This window comes from Lagopus muta, chromosome 12 (assembly GCF_023343835.1).
Source record: "Lagopus muta isolate bLagMut1 chromosome 12, bLagMut1 primary, whole genome shotgun sequence".
In the NCBI taxonomy this organism is placed as follows: Eukaryota; Metazoa; Chordata; class Aves; order Galliformes; family Phasianidae; genus Lagopus; species Lagopus muta.
The window spans coordinates 678,435-696,759 of NC_064444.1; the positions used below are offsets into that span (position 1 = coordinate 678,435).

The 18,325-nt window shown below is 42.2% G+C and overlaps 1 protein-coding gene across 2 annotated transcripts in view; it reads right to left on the reverse strand.

Moving 5' to 3' along the window:
* The window catches only part of ZFHX3 (zinc finger homeobox 3), a 510,916-nt gene that overhangs the window by 316,898 nt on the left and 175,693 nt on the right, over positions 1-18,325 (reverse strand). The gene's annotated exons all lie outside the window — the stretch shown is intronic.

Consider the following 18,325-nt stretch of genomic DNA (forward strand, 5'->3'; position numbering starts at 1 on the left):
GCTAAAATGGCTGCTTATTGCAAAAAAAAGAAGGATTGCACTTCAGAAATGCAGCGGTGCTTCCTCACAGCTCTCCCACAGCCAAGCACTGCATGGAAGGGACCTGCGGTGTGGGGCTCACCAGAGGCTGGAAAATGGGAGGTGGGGGCAAAGCTCCTGTGGAGAAACATATCTGAAATCCCCACAACTGCTCCTCAAAGCGCCTCTCACACCTCCACACCGCGCAGCCACCGCTTTCCTCAGCGCTCAGCAGAGTATGACAGACATCCCTGGGCTTTCTTCCCTGCACACCTTAAATACTGCTAGCAACCATTACACCTCTTACAGTGAGAAAAAGCGTTGAGTGGAAAGTTTTGTTACTTAATGTAAGAACGGTTCGGGGAAAGACATAAAAGCTATAAGAAATTTTAAATGCAATTATCTTAGATTAGAATATTTGGCTTGAGAGATCTGCAGGGTATTGTTTCTGATAAGACAGCCCCACTTGACAAAGGCTGTCACCACTCCAGGTCTCTCTGCTGTCAACTAAAGATGAAAGGACATCACAAAGAATTAACTTCAGCTTTTAAACATTTTGAAATGTCAAAGAGGTCATAGCTGATCTATTTCCTCATACAGCATATTCACTTGATGAAATTTGTGGTAACAATGTGTTTTTACTTTTCATTCAAATTGGTCTAAAATCCCAGTAATTGATCACAGCCTAATGAGAGCTGACACGGCCCGGCGCGATTGGCCGAGCTTTGTATCAATCACAGCTGCTGCAGGTCCATGCTGTGCATATTAGACTTTCTAATAGCACTAATTGGTGACTGCGGAAAAAAACCTGCTAAATCTCCCAGTTTAGTTTCCAGAACCATTTATTTGGTTTCCAGTTACACCAAAGCCAATTTGAGCCCTTTTACAACGAACACCTTCCCACATACAGGACCCATTGTTTGTGCTTCTCGGCAGCCGTCTAAACAGTCCTTAAAATATTCAGTGAGATGGCTCCAAATTATGAAGTGGTCCACCCTGGGAGATGGCAGAAGTAAAAGTGGATGCGAAATATTTGTATTGACCTTTTAGAAGCGCTAGCCAAGGAGGTGGAACACCTTACAGCCATCTTATGCGAGGAGAGGCGAAAATTTTAAACCTTACTAAAAAACCCCACGTGACCACGTTTGCTAGAAAGTGATTTTATATTTCCAGAACACACTGGCATTGCTAAATATGAAAGTCGTCGGTGAAAGCAAGTCAAAACACTGCGGTATCATGCTAATTCTGTCCCCCCACCCCCTACGATTTGGAGAGAAAGGTCAACAGGGCTGTCACTTCCCTCTAACTGATGCTCAGAGGCCGTGTGCACTGAGCATGATGCATTTAAAAGAAACCAAGCAATCGGCCATTTTCTGCATCAACTGTATTAATCATAAACCCTCCATCTTGAGCTAAACCAGACATTAGGTGTGCAGGAAGGAAGACAAAGTTTTCTCCCTGCTTGAAACTGAAGATTCATTTCCCATTTTGGACACGTTCCTTACGCTACGGAAAAGGGTAATAATATTAACTGCAATTTGTGAGATAGACTGCCGAGGAAACAGGCATTTAGCTCCAGATAAAACTGAAGGAGTGAAACCTCTGCTCATGATAAACAACAGGTTGACACGTATAAGAAACCAGGTGCAGCAAGCACTGGAGTGAGGCTACGGGCTGGGAGTGTGGCTGCACACCTCATTTCTTCCTGCATTCCACATCATTCCTGCACACACTGGAACCCTTAACCACAATATATGACTTAAGGACACATATCCGTACGTACAGAGGAGAGAATATCTGACATCAGTATATGGAAGATGGAAAGTGGCACTGAGCAGTCTGGGATATTTTGTATTTCAAATCATCGTAATAAAAAGAACAAGAGGAGATAAAGCCGAGAACTAAAAATGCTGAGGTTTGGAACAAACCTTCCTAAGTATGGTGTTTGTTCCAGCCTGAGACAAAAATAATCCTGAGCGTATTACCAGGACTCTTCAGCACTACTTCATATATTCCACTGAGCCATTTTTATTTGCTTAGTGGAAATAGCTCAGGAGAAACACCCATCACCATGTTTCTCTCATACATTTAAAACAGACGGAACACGCAGGAAAACATATTTTAATAAAGCTACAGTCTGCATTTGCAATTATATGCTAAAAATGAAATAATTTACTGTACAATTACTTAAATATATTTCTTTAAAGCCACTGTTACACCCCAGGTAAATTTGATCCCAATTCAATTAGTCATTGGCATCAGTGGCACTTAAGCCTCTAATTATACTGAGTGTCATCTCACTGCTTTGCCAAACACAGACATCTGAACCACACATTTTATCACTTTGGTCACCCTGTTAACCAACAAGTTCCTTACACAAATTACAAAGCAATCTATGCAACTGTATTTTCATAGCCTATTTGTGAGGCATGCATTCCCCATTCTCACCCTTATTTAATTGATATGCAAATGTGGCTCTCGGAAGCCATGCACTGAGTCCAGGAGGAGCGAATGGTGGAGCAGCGTGGTGTAAGATTTTCAGTGCAGCAAAACCAAATTGCACCAACACTCCAACCTCCTTCAGACCGCAAGATAAGAACAGGAGTGCATGAATGCACGATTTATCTCACAGGTACCAACCCGTATTTCTCTTAAAGTAAACACGCACAAGACTTAGTTTACCACCGTGCATATACCAAGAGTTTAGATCGATGGGCAATGCCACAACCCCCCCAAAACCTCGCACATCAGAGCTAGGCGTCTAAAACAAAATACACAGCAGAGGTTCTCCACATCCCTCTCTCTCCCTGGGCAGTTCTTGTACGGAGAGAAGCAGAACAGTAACTGTTGGTATTTGGTCAGTCGTTACCTGCTTAGAGCTTACTGGTGAGCTGCGCAGTGATCCTGCCTGCGCACAGAAGCAGATTTTATGACGAGGAAGGAGCAGCCATTCCCCAAGGCAGCCTCAGCCAGGAGCAAGGAGCTCCTGAACTACCAGAAACGTTTTTAGTGATTCTTTCAAAATTTCTACCAGGGTCTCAAGAAAAGAAAAGAAATAAAGATCAAAATTCTTAACACGTGAAGCATTTTGGATAAAACCAAGCCCCTGCAAGGAGCAGGGAGGTCCCTAAGCTTTCTCACTTTCTTTTGGGGGCTAAAATGTATTGCTCTGAACTTGCAAGCATTTTGAAATAGAGATTTCTAAAAAAGGAGGAGGAAAGTCTTTGAAAAATACAATTTCCTCATCATGTTAGATTTAATGGTAATAATGCACATTTTTTATTTTCAGTCCTATGATAAAAAGCCAAATAAATTAGTGTAGAGGGGTTTCACATACTGCAGGTGAACTCCAAAGCCTCTATTTGCTAATTAAAGGGGTCTGAGGTTAACCAGTTTAGAATTTCTTTGATTTACATAACCATTTTTTATTCAGTGAGGGAACACACTGAAATTAATGATGAGGCACACCTTAACTGTGAGTTTTATGTTCTGTTTTTCCACTTGCCCAAGATTTGGGTACCACAGTAGCAGGCATCCCAGTATTTGGGAAAAGTAACACACATCCAGTGGAATTCTCATGAGTCCACAGCACTCCCTGAGCCAAACAGGCAGAGCAGATTCTCTGCCACAAAATGTAAGCAAAGAAAACCTGAATTTACCAACAGCTAATAAACAGAGCCTAAAAAACATTCACAATGGGTACGATTTGTGTTAGTAGCTGCTAATCCTGCAGTGTTCAGTACTGCAACAGAATCACCACGGTGCTAACAGCAAGCACGCAGCTGCTGCCTCACAGTCCTGAGCCGCTGCCCTCTCCGCTGTTCTGCTCACGCTCGCTCTTCACCAGGACCTTCTCAAAGCCCAGCCTGTGACTGCAGACCCTTCCTGTGGCAGTGTGCAGATATGAGCACACACACACCTGGTTACACTGCGCGCTCCTTGCAGTTGCGTACTTTTAGAACACGTGGGCATGCATGCACTTGCTTAGCAGAGAGTATGACAGGGCTCCAGTCCCTGGGTTTGAGGTTCCACCAGCACAAACAGCAGCAAAATAACAGTGAGATAATCCAGCCACTTACACATGGAGTAGACATGCTGGTTTAATTACATTTCCACTATCATCTTCCTTCCACAATCTTGATGTTCAGAGATCCTCCCTTTTTCTTTTTAGAGTACAAGTTATCTCGAGGTAACCAAAGTCCCATTTAAAGGCTGATTTTTATCAAATGCTTTGCAAAGTTGAGAGGAATTTAATTAAAGCATTCAAATCTGCTTTACATTATCAGCCTCCATAATCATTTTTCACCTCCAAGTTTTCCGGACGAAGCAACTCCCAGGAATCCCAACCGCTGGAAGTCTGACATGGGCTTTGTTATTATCGATATGATCCTTTCTTGTTTACAATGTATAACACCCAGAGGGCTATAACAAACCCTGGTCCACAAGGCAGTGAACGATACACAAATAAATAAAGCCACAAGGCAGATTATTTGCTGGTATACAGCACCACTGCTTCCCTGGCTTCAGTAGGGTTGCTCGTACCGGTTTAGTAGCCAAGCCTCCCTCCCAGAGCAGTAACACGGTGATGACAGTGCTCATACAGCTCTATCCATCGCAATCCTCATGAAAGTTTCTAGGCACTCATTAATTAGACCTTCTAAAACTTTTGCTGAGTTAGCGATGTGGAATTGCAATAACTGCTCACGTCCAACACCTCCACTACCAGGAATCTCAGGGAACAAAACACCATCCTGCTCTCTACCCACTGTTATTTCCTGAAGCACCAAGGCGTTCCCCAGAAATCTTGGAGCAGCGCTGCACTGCAGCCAGGCTTATTTCAGACCGAGCAGGACGCAGCACGAGGCGCACGCTGCTGCAGGTCCATCTCAGAGCCCTGGTTTCCACGGGCCTCAGAGCTGTGCTCCCTTACACACGGCAACCAAAGTTCAAAGTGCTTTAGTTGATTTCGGCTCTCAGTTTGACTTTTTCTCCTGTCTGCTTTTATTTTTGTATCAGACCAGAAGGATTCTTGAATGGACGCAACCACAGGTAAAACCGCTTCTTCCCCAAACCAGACAGACGCGCCAGCAGAGCTCAAGTCCCCTCCTGGTGCCAGCCCCTGGTCAGCCCTTCTGTGTTAACCAACCAGCGTCTCCTTGGAACGTGCTGTGCTCAAAATTGGGTTTACTCTTTCAAAAAGGAGACAGTTGGCATTAAAATGACTTGTCGGAAAAGCATATTATATTTTTGAAGTGCAACATATTTTTTTCTCTAATTCAAAACTGCAAATGTTAAACTTAAAGACTCTTCATAGCACACGGCAGTGACAGGCAAAGCTCCCAGAGGGGTGACTGCCTTCAAAGACAGGTAAATGAGGGCCCATATAAAACAGCCAAGTATTGATGTTGTAGTAAAATTCAAGAAAAACACATTGGCAGACAAGTAAATTTGTCACTAATAATTTAATGTAATTTCCCTAAAATGGAGGTAATAGGTACTCAGGGAATACACCTCCAGGGTTTACATCAAATGTGCACGTGGAAAATTGTGAAATAATATATTTTTTTTAAATGTAGATGCTTTGGCTGACATGTTAGTTTATGATGAAAATTGTTCTCCTGAAATGATAAAGGGGAGGGAAAAATATAAGCCTCCAAACATGTACAACTTGTATCTTCTAAAACCATCCCCAAAATGACAACTCAGATACAGAGACTGCTGAACACCGAGATCGTTTGTTTGTGTTTTAGTTTCCCCTTTAAAATGATGGACTGCAATTACCAAATAGTAATGAACCAATCATGTTGCAAACACTATTTCCTGTGTCATTTTGAGTTATAGAATCTAATATCAAGCTCATTTAAAATATTCCAAAATTGCATATTTTTCTCTGCAGTGAAGTGACAGCTCAAATTGTGTTTAGTTGCAACCATATGACCATGAGCAAATCAAGTATAAAAATTTCATTTTCTCTAAGTGCTAATGCAATATTTTTAGCTCAGCTCCTACAACGGTTTGCTTTGCCCTGCACAGGATGGTGCTGGATGCAGCTGCAGCACCATTATCAATTATAACGCGCTTCCTGTAAATTTTAAATAATGCTTATACATGGCTCACGTAGGTAAGATTCAGAGGAAGAAAGCAGAGCAAAAATCTCTGCTTCTTCAAACAGATAGTGCTATTTTCAGCTATAAATTGAAATTTCACCATGCAGCCTTAATATGAAGAAGGTCTGCATTTTTTTCTAGGGCAATAAGAAAACAGGAAAAAAAAAAGAAAACAAGAAAGAAAAGCTGCAGCTGCCAGAGTTTGGATACCAAGCAGAAGAGGAAATGGAATCCAGAAAAAGTAGTACGAGTTGATATGAAAAACAGAACCATAGAATCCCCATCATAATGTAGGAAATGGATGAAGATAAATAGCCCCCAATAAAGAAGGCATTATCTGCAGCTACTGCAGCCTGACTTCGCACCGCTGCTGCAGGAAGGCGGCCCGTCCCCAGTGCTGCGCTGTGTGCGGGACTCCGTCCTGCTCCCGCCTGCTGCACGGCGAGCTGCTGCTCTGCCTGTGAAGGAGCCGATCAGCCATGAAACCTCTCCTGCATTGCAGGGCCCGTACGAAGACGTTATGTGAAACAAGACTGCAAAACAGTATTTGCCAAAACCTCGTCGCCATCAGGGCCTCATGCCGCAACCCGGGCACACGGACCACAAAAGAAAACTGTCGTGGGAAATCAAGATACACTTAAATCTTTCTGTCCCGTTTGCCGTCAGTGAACATCATGTCCACTGCCTTTTTCTTTGCAAGCACACGAGGTACTCAGACACCTACACAGAGACAGAGCACCCACAACTAAGAACAACACGTTAAGCTTCCTCTGCTCCTCTCCTGACCATCTCTGTGCTGTTATAACCACAGGGTATGGAAAAATCTTACCAGTGCAGCTGGTCAGAGCAGGTAAGCAACACACCCGGATTCCAGGTGTTTTCTTCTTAAATGAGAAAGCCTCTTTAATGCTGCATTCCTGGTGTTTATGGCTCCTACAAGTAGTAGGACATCTGAAATTTTTGTAATACATTTTGAGTTTAATAAGAATAAAGGCACCCCATTTTTCAAAAGCAATAAAGAAAGGTGTGCTGGCCACAAAGCCAACCACTGAACCAAATGGGAAGAACCAGCACAGGTTAAAAAAAAAGGGGAAAAGTATGAATATTTCTGAATATATGAACAAGGTAGACAAAAAAGACAGTTCACGTGTCACGTTGAAGTGAAGATGCACATAAGACAATAATTTTAAAATGACAGTTAAAAAATGAAAATAAAGCTGTCATTTTTCTTCCTCTGGATTGGAGGAATCTGGGAAAGAGGAACAGAGCAGAGATTTGGTGGAGTCAAATAGAAACCAAAGTGTGTGACTGAGAGTCAGCTGGCCCCACCAAGGCTACATGGAGTAGAAAAGGGCACCTGGTGTGTTTTGCGAGCTGTCATAAAACATTTTAGGTTCGTTTTTGCAACGTCCAACTAACAAGTCTTAGACCTGAGCATATCCTTGTGCCTCCCACTTGCTACTTTCTCCTGCAATTCCAGTTCCCCTTTCAGACGTTGCCCTGAGCACATTTTAGCCCTGGATCCTCCCCAGCTCCTTCACACCTCTTCCTCCCGCAGCACCAACAGGGGAATGCAGCATCACACTGCAACTAATAGAAGGCAATGATATCCAGACAAAAGACATTTTAAGCTATAATTTTAAATAAATCCATCGCAAGCAATGAGCATTTTGCTAATAATGCTTTAGAATCCAATTTTTGTCACTTGCTCAAAAAACACTGAGGTAATCGTAGATCAGTATGGGCCTCTGCAAAATATTTAATATCTGGCCCTGGTTATTCCTCTCCTTCCTATAATATATTGTGTACGAATCCTTTCCAGAAAGCAAATGGTACGATGGTAGCGCTGTGAAACAAGCTGACAACAGCCAGGAAATTGAAAGTTCAGGCAGAGGATTCCTCCTTAATTTACACCACTGCTGAGAGGGGTAAGCAGGGACCGAGTTAAGGACAGTGGAGGGCTTAACTTTTAATTTCCTGGATGTTATCATTTTAAATAGAAGCCCTGCTGTTATTTAAATCTATCTGTGAAGGAAAAGGAAGGTAAGAAAAAGAAATTAAGATTATTTCTTTGAGCAACAGAAGCTGAATGGTGTAAGCAAAATAACCACCACAAACCAAGCTGAGCAGCCAAGGCGTGCGAATCTCTCTGATGATGTTGGATGCCAGATGGCAGCTGTGGCCATGCAAAGTGCAGCCAAGCCCCAGGTCCCACACATTCACACTCACTCTGCAGTACAGGGCTGTGATCTCCATGCAGCCCAGAGCCTGCTCAGCACTCACACGGGCAGCGGCGCTGCTCTGGGGACCTGATGGCTCCTCTGCTCTAGCCCAGCTTGTGGCAGCTCCTGGTGCTCTGCCAGAGGCCACGTGTTGCTGACTCTCAGTCAAGGCCGTTTTCCTCCAGATCTATGCTGAAAATCCACATTTTGTCACCAAATGTAAACAGGCCATTATCTTGGCGTATGTTTTGCAAAGAGACATGGAAAAATTCACAAAAGATGTTGCACTGTGCTCAAGCAAGTTCTCGACCTGCCTGAGGCCGGGTTCTGGAGCTTGTGCTGGTACTGAATCCCCAGCTGAGATCCTCTGTGCTTCTACTAAGTTTATACATTAAAAAAAAAACCCACAGCAATTGATGCCCAGCAATTTACAGTAACAACTGCCTGGAACAGAGATAAAAGCAGTCTCATGAAAATGAAATTAATAGGAAGGGTATTTTTAAAGTTTGATGAGTTCTTATATACTGAGTATTTCAATACCTGTGTCTCACACGAGAATGAATGACATTCATTTTCATAGGAAAATGTTATGAAAATTGATTCTGAAAAAGGTATAAAAGATTAAGGGAAAATTTTCAATTTGATTACTTCATTAAAAACGTTAAATAACAAAAGTAGAAAAATGGGAGCAGAAAGCCCTCACAATTTTTCACAAACTTCACAGTAACTGCAGCAGATGAAATGGGACTTCAGAAGTGCCAGCACAGGGAGAGTGGTTCAGGAACGCCTCTGATTTATTTCCCTCTCCTGCACAAAAGTGCTGACATACATCTTGAAGCGCATTTTGACACATCATTGTATACTACACCATTTACTCCATAGGTAATTGTACAATTTCCACTGGAAGAAAATTCTCAGGTCTCATTGAAAGAATACTCCTAGTAATGGATGACACTTGAATAATTAATTATGCCTCACCATTCTTCTGGGCCCAGACTCAGGAGTTAGCTTCTATGCTTCTCCTTACACTGCTTTGTATTTTTCAATGTTCATCTTTGTTATAAAGTTGACTTTTTAAGTCCTAAGGCTTAAATTTCATCTTTCAAAAGCCAAGAACATTTCTTGTCCTAAATCACGGTAACGTGGAACAGCCTGCAGTTCCTACATTACATCAACTTTCGGAAATGTCATTGCTTTATACTATTTGAAACAACATGGTTTGAATGCTGAAATGATCCCAAGATCCACCAAGAATGCTGAAGAATGCTTCCCTTGTCAGTAAGGTTTCAATTCCCATTTTATCACGCTAATCGTTAATGTACAATCAATAAGATAAACTATTTAATCCATAATATCACCAACATCAAAGCTTTTACTTACACGTTTGTAAGCCTTACGTCAGCCCCACCTATAAAGAAAGCTCACAAGTTACGTATGTCATTGCTGAAGTACTGGGATCAGCAGGGCCACCAGTTAAAGCACCATTACACGGCAGGCCACTTAAACAGTGATCATTCCTTACTCAGCCATCTTCCCATTGCTCAGATATCAATGTCACTGCTCTGCACGCACAGAGAAGGGCAGAGAGGCAGATAGGCAGGAGCATTTGCCATGACACGCCGAGTGCACTGACTCCTTTAGGAGTGCAGCAAGCTAGAATCCGTTACTATCCACACTGTGAACCAAAGCTGGGAGTAGTTACACATAACTTGCTTACAGAAAGTCCTGTCATCGTGCCCTGCAGGAGATCACTAGCAATGAATTGCTGTGGACTGTTAACCAGTCATCTTTGAACTATCTACAACTGATGGGATAGTTAAAATTTCCCTCTGAACTCTTGGGCTACAACACATTGCAACGCACGAGGCTCTTTACTTATAACTGGTGGGTTAGAACGCTCCCCTACTGGTAGGTCTGAGTCTCCTTGGGGCGGGGAAACATTACAAAAATACAAAGGGCCACTCCCAGCCCCCCATAAAAATGCTGAAAAACAAACAACAAAACCAGGTCTGCAACCAGCTGGGAAAATATTCCAAACTCTCTTTAAAGTTTGGCACTGAATGAAAATAGCCAAGCACCAGGATACGGAGAGATGAGCAGATACATTTTAGCTAGCATCGCTTAGTCTGTAGCTGCAGGTAAATACCTACATCCAGGACTTCAGAGCTATCCTTTACTTTGCAGCATGCTGGCAAGGGTAGATCGCATTGAGATACTCTCTCCTTCCAGCTGTGCAGGAAACAGAGCTGTTCTGCTCAGGTATGTGAACCGAGGTCTGGCTGCCTGGCACAGGGCATAACGATGCCTCAGCCATTCTGTAGATCATTTAAAAATCCCATGGTACCACTCTGCTGAATATAGAAAAAAACCCTTCCCTTTCATCTACAAGAAAGAAGGTGATATCAAAACAGCCCTTTCCTCTGTGCTCAGTTTCCAAAGTACCTTGGTGCTACTGGCTGTGCACCAAGTCACCATCAGAACTGCAGGGGCACACTATAAATCACGAAGCGATATCACACCACGTAAAAAATGCCAGCTGTTGCTTTCCATGTCACAGCCGTGCCATTGGTATATTTGTCAAGAGTATGCTTCAAGAACGACGTGTCCATTGTATTTTTAGCATTTAAGTACCTACTTCTGCAGAAATGCTAATGGCAAAAGCTTTGACAACACTTCTGCCCCATGCCACTTGTCGTTTTGCATCGTTTAAGGTCATGGCCTTTTATGTAAGGGTGGAGAGGCTTTCAGGCATTCTTTCATTTTGGAAAAAAATACACTTCATACGTACAAACTGGATACAAACAAACATACAAACAATGGTCTTCAGTAGGGAGAGTTGTTAGCGGTGGGAGAGAACAACAGAAGTACCACCTATTGAAAGTGACATCTTGGAGGACGATGCAGAAAGGGAAGGAAGAGGAATCCAAGGCAGAGCCGAGGTCTGGGCAACACAAGAGTCTCCAAGAACACACAGCCTAGCTCTTACCATTAGAACTTATTCCAGCATTTCTTCCTTCCTTCAGGAAGCTGACATTAAACAATGGGTTTATCAATACAATATTAGGATCTCCATTAGGAATCAGAAGTACGATTTCTAACAATTTCTAACTGACCAAATACAGGAGCAACGCAAGAGCTTATTCCAAATCAAGAATATAAATTAGTTCATTAACAGAAGGCAAAAGCTGTCCCCACACCACATGATTATTTTTACCAAGGTAATTATAACCAGCACTTCAAGTAGCAGAGTCATATTTCGTTTCTGGCTTTGAACTAAGAAAACATACTGTAAAAAGTAATTGGCTTCTATATCCAGCAGGAAAGTAAAGACAAACTGTAGAGTATGTTCAAAACCACAACATCTGGTTATAGTAATAACCTAATAAAGAGAGAATTCTAACTGACTGATTTCCTTCTGTCATTCCAAATGCCAACAGAAGAGACGTGTCATCAAATATTTTTTAGTCCTTCAACATCAGAGTGATGAACTTAACAGATCAATTTATAGTCACAGCCTGTTGAAGTGAAAGGTCTGCATCTGAGGAGATCCCCATTGGAAAAGGAAGAACAGTACCATGAAGGGCTGTGTAAGCGTCCTGAATTCTGAAACAGAAGGACTCCCACGTCCTGGTAACCTGCACCACTTGAGGCAAACTTTGTAAACTGACAGGCTGCAGCATCCAGCAGCAAGTGGGACAGTTACACGTCAGTGGAAAAGCAGCAGAACAGCAGAGCCAACTCTACTTCAGTTACATGTCCTGAGAGCAGGGGCAGAAATAAGGGCTGCACTACCCGGCTGCCCAGGACTGGCACAGCAAACACTCATCTACAAAATCCTTAAAAAAAACACTGTGTAAAACAGCATAAACACCCAGATCCATAGAAATTATAGCAATAAAATGGGCAATTTTTATTTTCAATTCGCTAATAATTTCTTAAGAAACTTTGAGTGGTTTTCCCAGTTAGAGAGCTGCTTTGCTATGAAAAGAACAGGTATACATGAGAGGAACTGAGGAGCAGCCAACTGACGGTACTTCATGTTTAATTTTCCCAAAGTATCTTTCTAAGAAAGCTGCATAAACAGATGTTAGGATAAGAGACACCACATACTGGTGGAAGGGAGCAAACGACATCTTAGCCAGACATTCTCCAAATCATCTGTGAACTTGAGGAACAAAGAACTAGTTTCAAAGTTAAAGGTGGCAATTTAGAGCGTGCCATTAAGGAAAGCATCCAAATCAGAGAACGAGCAAAACAAAAAGGATCACAAGATAAAAATCTGATCCACTCAAAATTATTTCTGTTCACTCCTTTTCTACCACAGCCTCGCCCCCAGAATACCCTCCTTCCATTCCCTTCAGCTGGATGGCAGTGTCACTGGAATACCCTGAAGGACAGTGCTGTGAGCCCTGCCTTCCTGCTTGCACGGACCAGGACCAGGCAGTGCAGCTGCAGGGGCTCACAGGAACACAGCTGCCCCCCAGCATGGCTAAAATGTGTTCAGGTGGAACTGTGAATACTGAAGTGATTTCCACTTCTACGTCCTTTTCAGTGAAACAGTTTGTCCTGTGTGAGGAGTAATTTCATCCTCGACTGTAGAAGTTCAGCTCTTGCTGCCTACATTGGTGCTTTAAATTGATTTCCACATTTTAAGACAAAAAAATTCCCTTTGTGTTTATTTTTGGAGGAAACTTTTCCTCCAGCACGAGAAGAAAACTCCTTTGCACCAAATAAATGTACATCCCACGCTCAGAGAAAATGCTGTGACAAAGGGCGTGAAATGTTCCTGCTATACAACGAGTCTGCAAAAATAAATCACAAAGAAGATTCTTTTGCAGCCATAAATTAACAGATGTGATCATTTTTGCTTTTTGAAAGAACAACGTTAATCTTCACAGATCATCTGTGAGCAAAATAATACCTTTTCACGAGGTAGGACAGGTCCTCAAGATTGCTCTCACACACTTGATCACAGAGAAGAAAATATGAGGGTAGGTACATGCTGGGATATCATCACCAGCAAATTCTTGAGATACCTGAGCAGGTCTCCCACAAATGAGAAACGTGCATGAATTTCACTTTGTGTGCACGTTCATCAGACAGCACGCCTACCTCCAAGTGCTCTCATGTACAAAAGAAGAACTGCTTAAAAAAAAAAAAAAGGGCTGTTTTTTTTTCTTTCTGACAAACGGGCATGAAATAACAGGCTGACATCTGCCTCTGCGGGTCATTCCAGTCAGGCTGCTGCATGTCAGAATTCAAACTGCTCCATCCATCAATGGCAGACCAAAAATTAACGTAGCTTGGAAACTCTGCAGCGAGACAGTAACAGCCCAATTTAAAGTCTGACCTTCGGAGAATGGTGGGGTAAGATGGAAAAATTATTTCATGCCCTGTACCAAAGCCAACAACACAGTTCAGAGAGATTTTCAGTTAAGTTTTTTTTAATATATGAAATAAAGTTTGCCAGAATATAGCCATTAAACTGTGATGTCGGATAAAAGAAACATTACAAAGATTTCTAATTTATAAGGTAATATCAATTACGTTTGCAGAGTTGCAGTTTTATGGCATTTAGAATTTTAATTTCTCTGAATTACTGATTAATACGCAAAAGAAAATCAAAAGAAAACCAAAATCCAGCTTGCATTCAGCTTATAAACGAGGCTCTTTTCTTCCTGATTGGCTGTCTAGAAACTACAGCTCATCAACCTGAAAACAACTGATGGAAATAGGCTGCAGGTTCTGCCAGATGTAGAACTTCTCATCAAACTAAACAAGAAGGCTGCAGAAATAAGCACCACATCCACACGAGACAACTGCTCGTGCTTTCTCAACATTCCAGCATTGAAGGATTTTGTAAAGCAATCGATCCATAAGTTGTCTAAGAATCAGAGGCATGCAGAGCAATGCACAGCAGCGCAGATCTGAGGCTCCATCAGCCTCCCAGCTCTGTGCTCTTGTGTAACAGTGACTGACCCCCTGGAAAAGCACCTGTCACGACTGCTAATTGCTCAATTTGCTCATTTCAGTGGAAGCTTAATAACACGTATCTCATATTTCTATTTACTGTTGTAAATAGCAGAGCTACAGTTGGATTTTATCAAACTAGTTGAAGTTTCAAACTATTTCACAGTAAAATTCCCTAAAACTGCCAGATGCCCTCTACACGCACACCCCAAACTTGAGAAACATTTATTTTTTATACTTCAACATCTCTGTCTCCCAAGCTTTTATCTGGAGGTGATCTAAAAAGTCCCTTTGTTGTTTTCCTCACGTGTTTTTCTAACATCACAAACCACTTCCCCTTGGTAAGCGCTGTTCAACTTTGCAATAGAATCAAAAGATGTCATTAGCTAATTAGAAGAGAATAGAATGGTTCGGTACAAGAGGGTGACAAAATGACAACCAGCAGGCATTTACTGTAACAAGTAAATACGATCCTGCTGCACCGCACAGCTTTTCAAACCTGCAAGTCAGCTTTCCTCATCACGTACATTAAAATTCCATCTAAGCAGAGAACTTCTCACCTAATCCATAGCGTTTCCCAAAAGTACACAAAAACTGGAGTTTGCAACAAAATCATTCCGTTATATTTTTTATTGCATGACTTCAGAGCCAGTGAGATACCAAAGCTGTGACCCACAACCGTTACCATCTCTTTTGGAAGAGCTGCAGCTGGCAGCAAGGAAAACTGAACAATTGGCTTAGATCTAAACATATGCTTTAATGGAATTGTACAGCCATCAAAGAGTGAATGGAAGGAGCTGATCTCCTTATGGGACAGCGACAAAGGGATCAGTGAAATTCCAGGTTCCTGAGAGACTGCCTCAGAACCACTCCGATTTCACACTTGGTAAACCGGGACAGCAATGGAAAAGAGTTCTATCTTAACGTTCAGTACAATAAAAAAAATCAAATTATCAAATTTGCACAATAATCTGCCAGCAAGCCACAGGTAGAATCTGTCAAGAAGGAGCTGAGTACATCTAAAAGCACACTGGCCCGAGTAATCAGCGTGGGGATGTTGTGGGCTGGGAGCCAGCAGGAGTCAAGCTCCACACCAAACACTTCCCAGTGTGTGGGATGCTGGCAGCACCCGGGGGGACACAAAGGCCAAAAGAGAACAACCACCCCATCGACCAGCAGGGCAGGAGCCACTTGGAAACCAGGAGCAGTTTGGAAATTATTGGTTGTATAATATCTAAATACAAAATAATCACACTAAGGAATGAAGAGACAAACTATTTCAGAACTACGAAAACAAGAAGTTCAGAAGATCTCTTTGTAACGCAGAGAATCGAATGCTCTTTGTCAGAAAAAAGAACAGGAAACTGGTTTTGTGTTACTGCTGATGAGACCAATATAGGAATACTGCACAGCTCTGATGTCCAGCACCAAAAACTGGAGAAAAATCCTTACAGAGAAAGAAAAAAGAGCCATATTTAGCTTATCAAAAAGCAAGGATAAAGGTACAAAAGTACCTCCACGTACTGGATAGTAAAAGATTGTGTCTCACCAAAGAACCCAGAACAAGGGCCAGCACCCAGGGGCTGAAGCTGAGGGAAGCCAAACAAAAAGGCATATGCTTTTTATATCTGCCTGAAAAGCAAGGAATGGCAGAACCTTCCTGTCTCAATGTGGGTATCTTCAGATAAGTTTAAACAGTACAAGAGATACTCTGTTTAAATGCAAGTTTATAGGTTTAATATAGAATTAACAAGACTAATTTTGCCAGCGTATGTTGTACAGGATGTCATTAGCTGATTTAATACTCCCTTCTGGCCTTAAAATCTATAATCAATGAAATAATCCATTAGTTGCCCTTTATGGGTTTCTCACATGTTCCTGTGAAGAACCCGGAGGAGCGCAGCCAAGGAAGCGTTTGCAGAAGGTGCTTCTGGGTCTGGAGCAGTAGGGAGCTGAAAGACTGCGCTCTAATTATCACTGAGAGAATATATTGGGCTGCTGAGCAGAGCTGTAATGATGTTATGACCAAATATGCTGGCAAAGGTTTTGCAAGCTATTAAGAACTCTGAAAATTTCAAGTTATTACAGGCCGTCTGACCGGGACAAGGAATTATTTTCTACATTTTATCTTCTGCAAATGACCTTGTTTTAAGCTTATAGAAACAAACAAAAGTCCTCAATTCTTGCAAGAATATTAATATTAATTATAATTACTGGCGACTAGTTACATCTGAAAAACACGTTTAATAAACCTGATGGTTAGCGCTGGCAGTAAGCACGTGCAGCTCTTTACAGTATCCTTGTATTTTATTCTCCAAATAAAACGTAATTATTACAAACTGGAGAAATGGTGCCATTATCCCATTATACTAATGGAAATTATTTACTTTTTTGTTTGTTTTCCACAGAATGCACGTGGTACACGGAAACAGATGAATTATTTCTAACTAGTCCCAGGACTCAACAGCACACAATCAGTCCACAGCTTTCTTGCCAATGAATTGGATTTAATGAATTGCAATTATTTTAAGAGGAAAAAAGTGTTTATTTATTAACATTAATCACCACACTAAGTTAAATTATACGGAATATCTCCCACTTCTCTCAAAGTAATCACAGCTGTAGTCAGTATCCTCCTAAAGGAAACTGTCAAAACGAACAGATCTCTAAGTACAGCTCTGAAATAGCTGACTGAAGGGTCACACCTGAGAGGAAGGTATCACACAGAATCACAGAATCACAGAATCACCCGGGTTGGAAGGGACCCCAAGGATCATGTAGTTCCAACCCCCCTGCCTAGCAGGGCCACCAACATACATATTCAGATCAGGTTGCCCAGGACCCCGTCCAACCTGGCCTTAAACACGTCCAAGGACGGGGCATCCACAACCTCCCTGGGCAGCCCGTTCCAGGGCCTAACCACTCTCCTAGTAAAGAACTTCCCCCTAACATCTAACCTAAATCTTCCCTCCTTCAACTTAAAACCATTTCCCCTAGTCCTAAGGTATGCTCAAGGAAGTGGGAAAAATTCATACGTATGAGATGTACTTTATTTTACTTACAGAATTGTTTGGAGAACAAGAAGCAAATCGAAATTCCACCCTTCATTCTCATGCATTTCTGAAGGACGTGGGAGCAAGGAGTGCTGACAGAACGGGATGAAGCCGCACACACGGCACGCAGTGCTCACTCACCGCACGCGGTTCGACAGCACAGCGCCTCGGGGCGGCTGACGCTGCTGCCACCCCTCACTGACTTTCCCCATTTCGGCCTTCCCTTCTCTCTGTGTCACAGCACAACTAAGGGCACCCCTGGCCCTGTCCCAGTGTCTGCGGATGGGATACACCAGAAATGAAGACAACCGCTGCCACAGGCTCACTGTTCCATGTACCTGCTCACCCCCACCACTGCAATCTGCAGACTTCTCTTACAGCCTTGCAAAAACAAGTCTCGTTTATTTACAAAATAGCATTTCCTAACGCAGCCAACAAATTAACCTATAAATATTTTGATTGCAACTATTTAGAAGCAAACCTCAATTCACAGCATCCCCCCATATGAAGACCCTGTGTGGCTGTGCAGCATCTCAACACCTCCATGTACACCAACAGCAGAGAGCAGTTCTGGATGCCGCATAAAGGATCCATATTTTGGAATATGTTGTTCAGTCCAAATTATTTTCTCTCTCATCCTTTAAATTATTCATGTAATACCAAGGTTCTGTTTTTAAGAGCAAGTCTACTCCTCAAAAACAAAGACAAAATTAGCCACAGAAAAGAGCAGGAAACAATTAAAAAATAACCCCAACATTAAATAAAACTGTTAAATATAAACTAAATTTATATTCCACTTCCCTAGCATTTATGACTACGAACACTCAGAGTTAGGAGTATTGTCACTAGAAACATTCTACAAATTTCCCTCTATATATACATATAGATACACATACATATATGCACACTCATATAGGGGTTGGTTTTTGTTAAGTTGAAGCTTAGAAATAGGGTG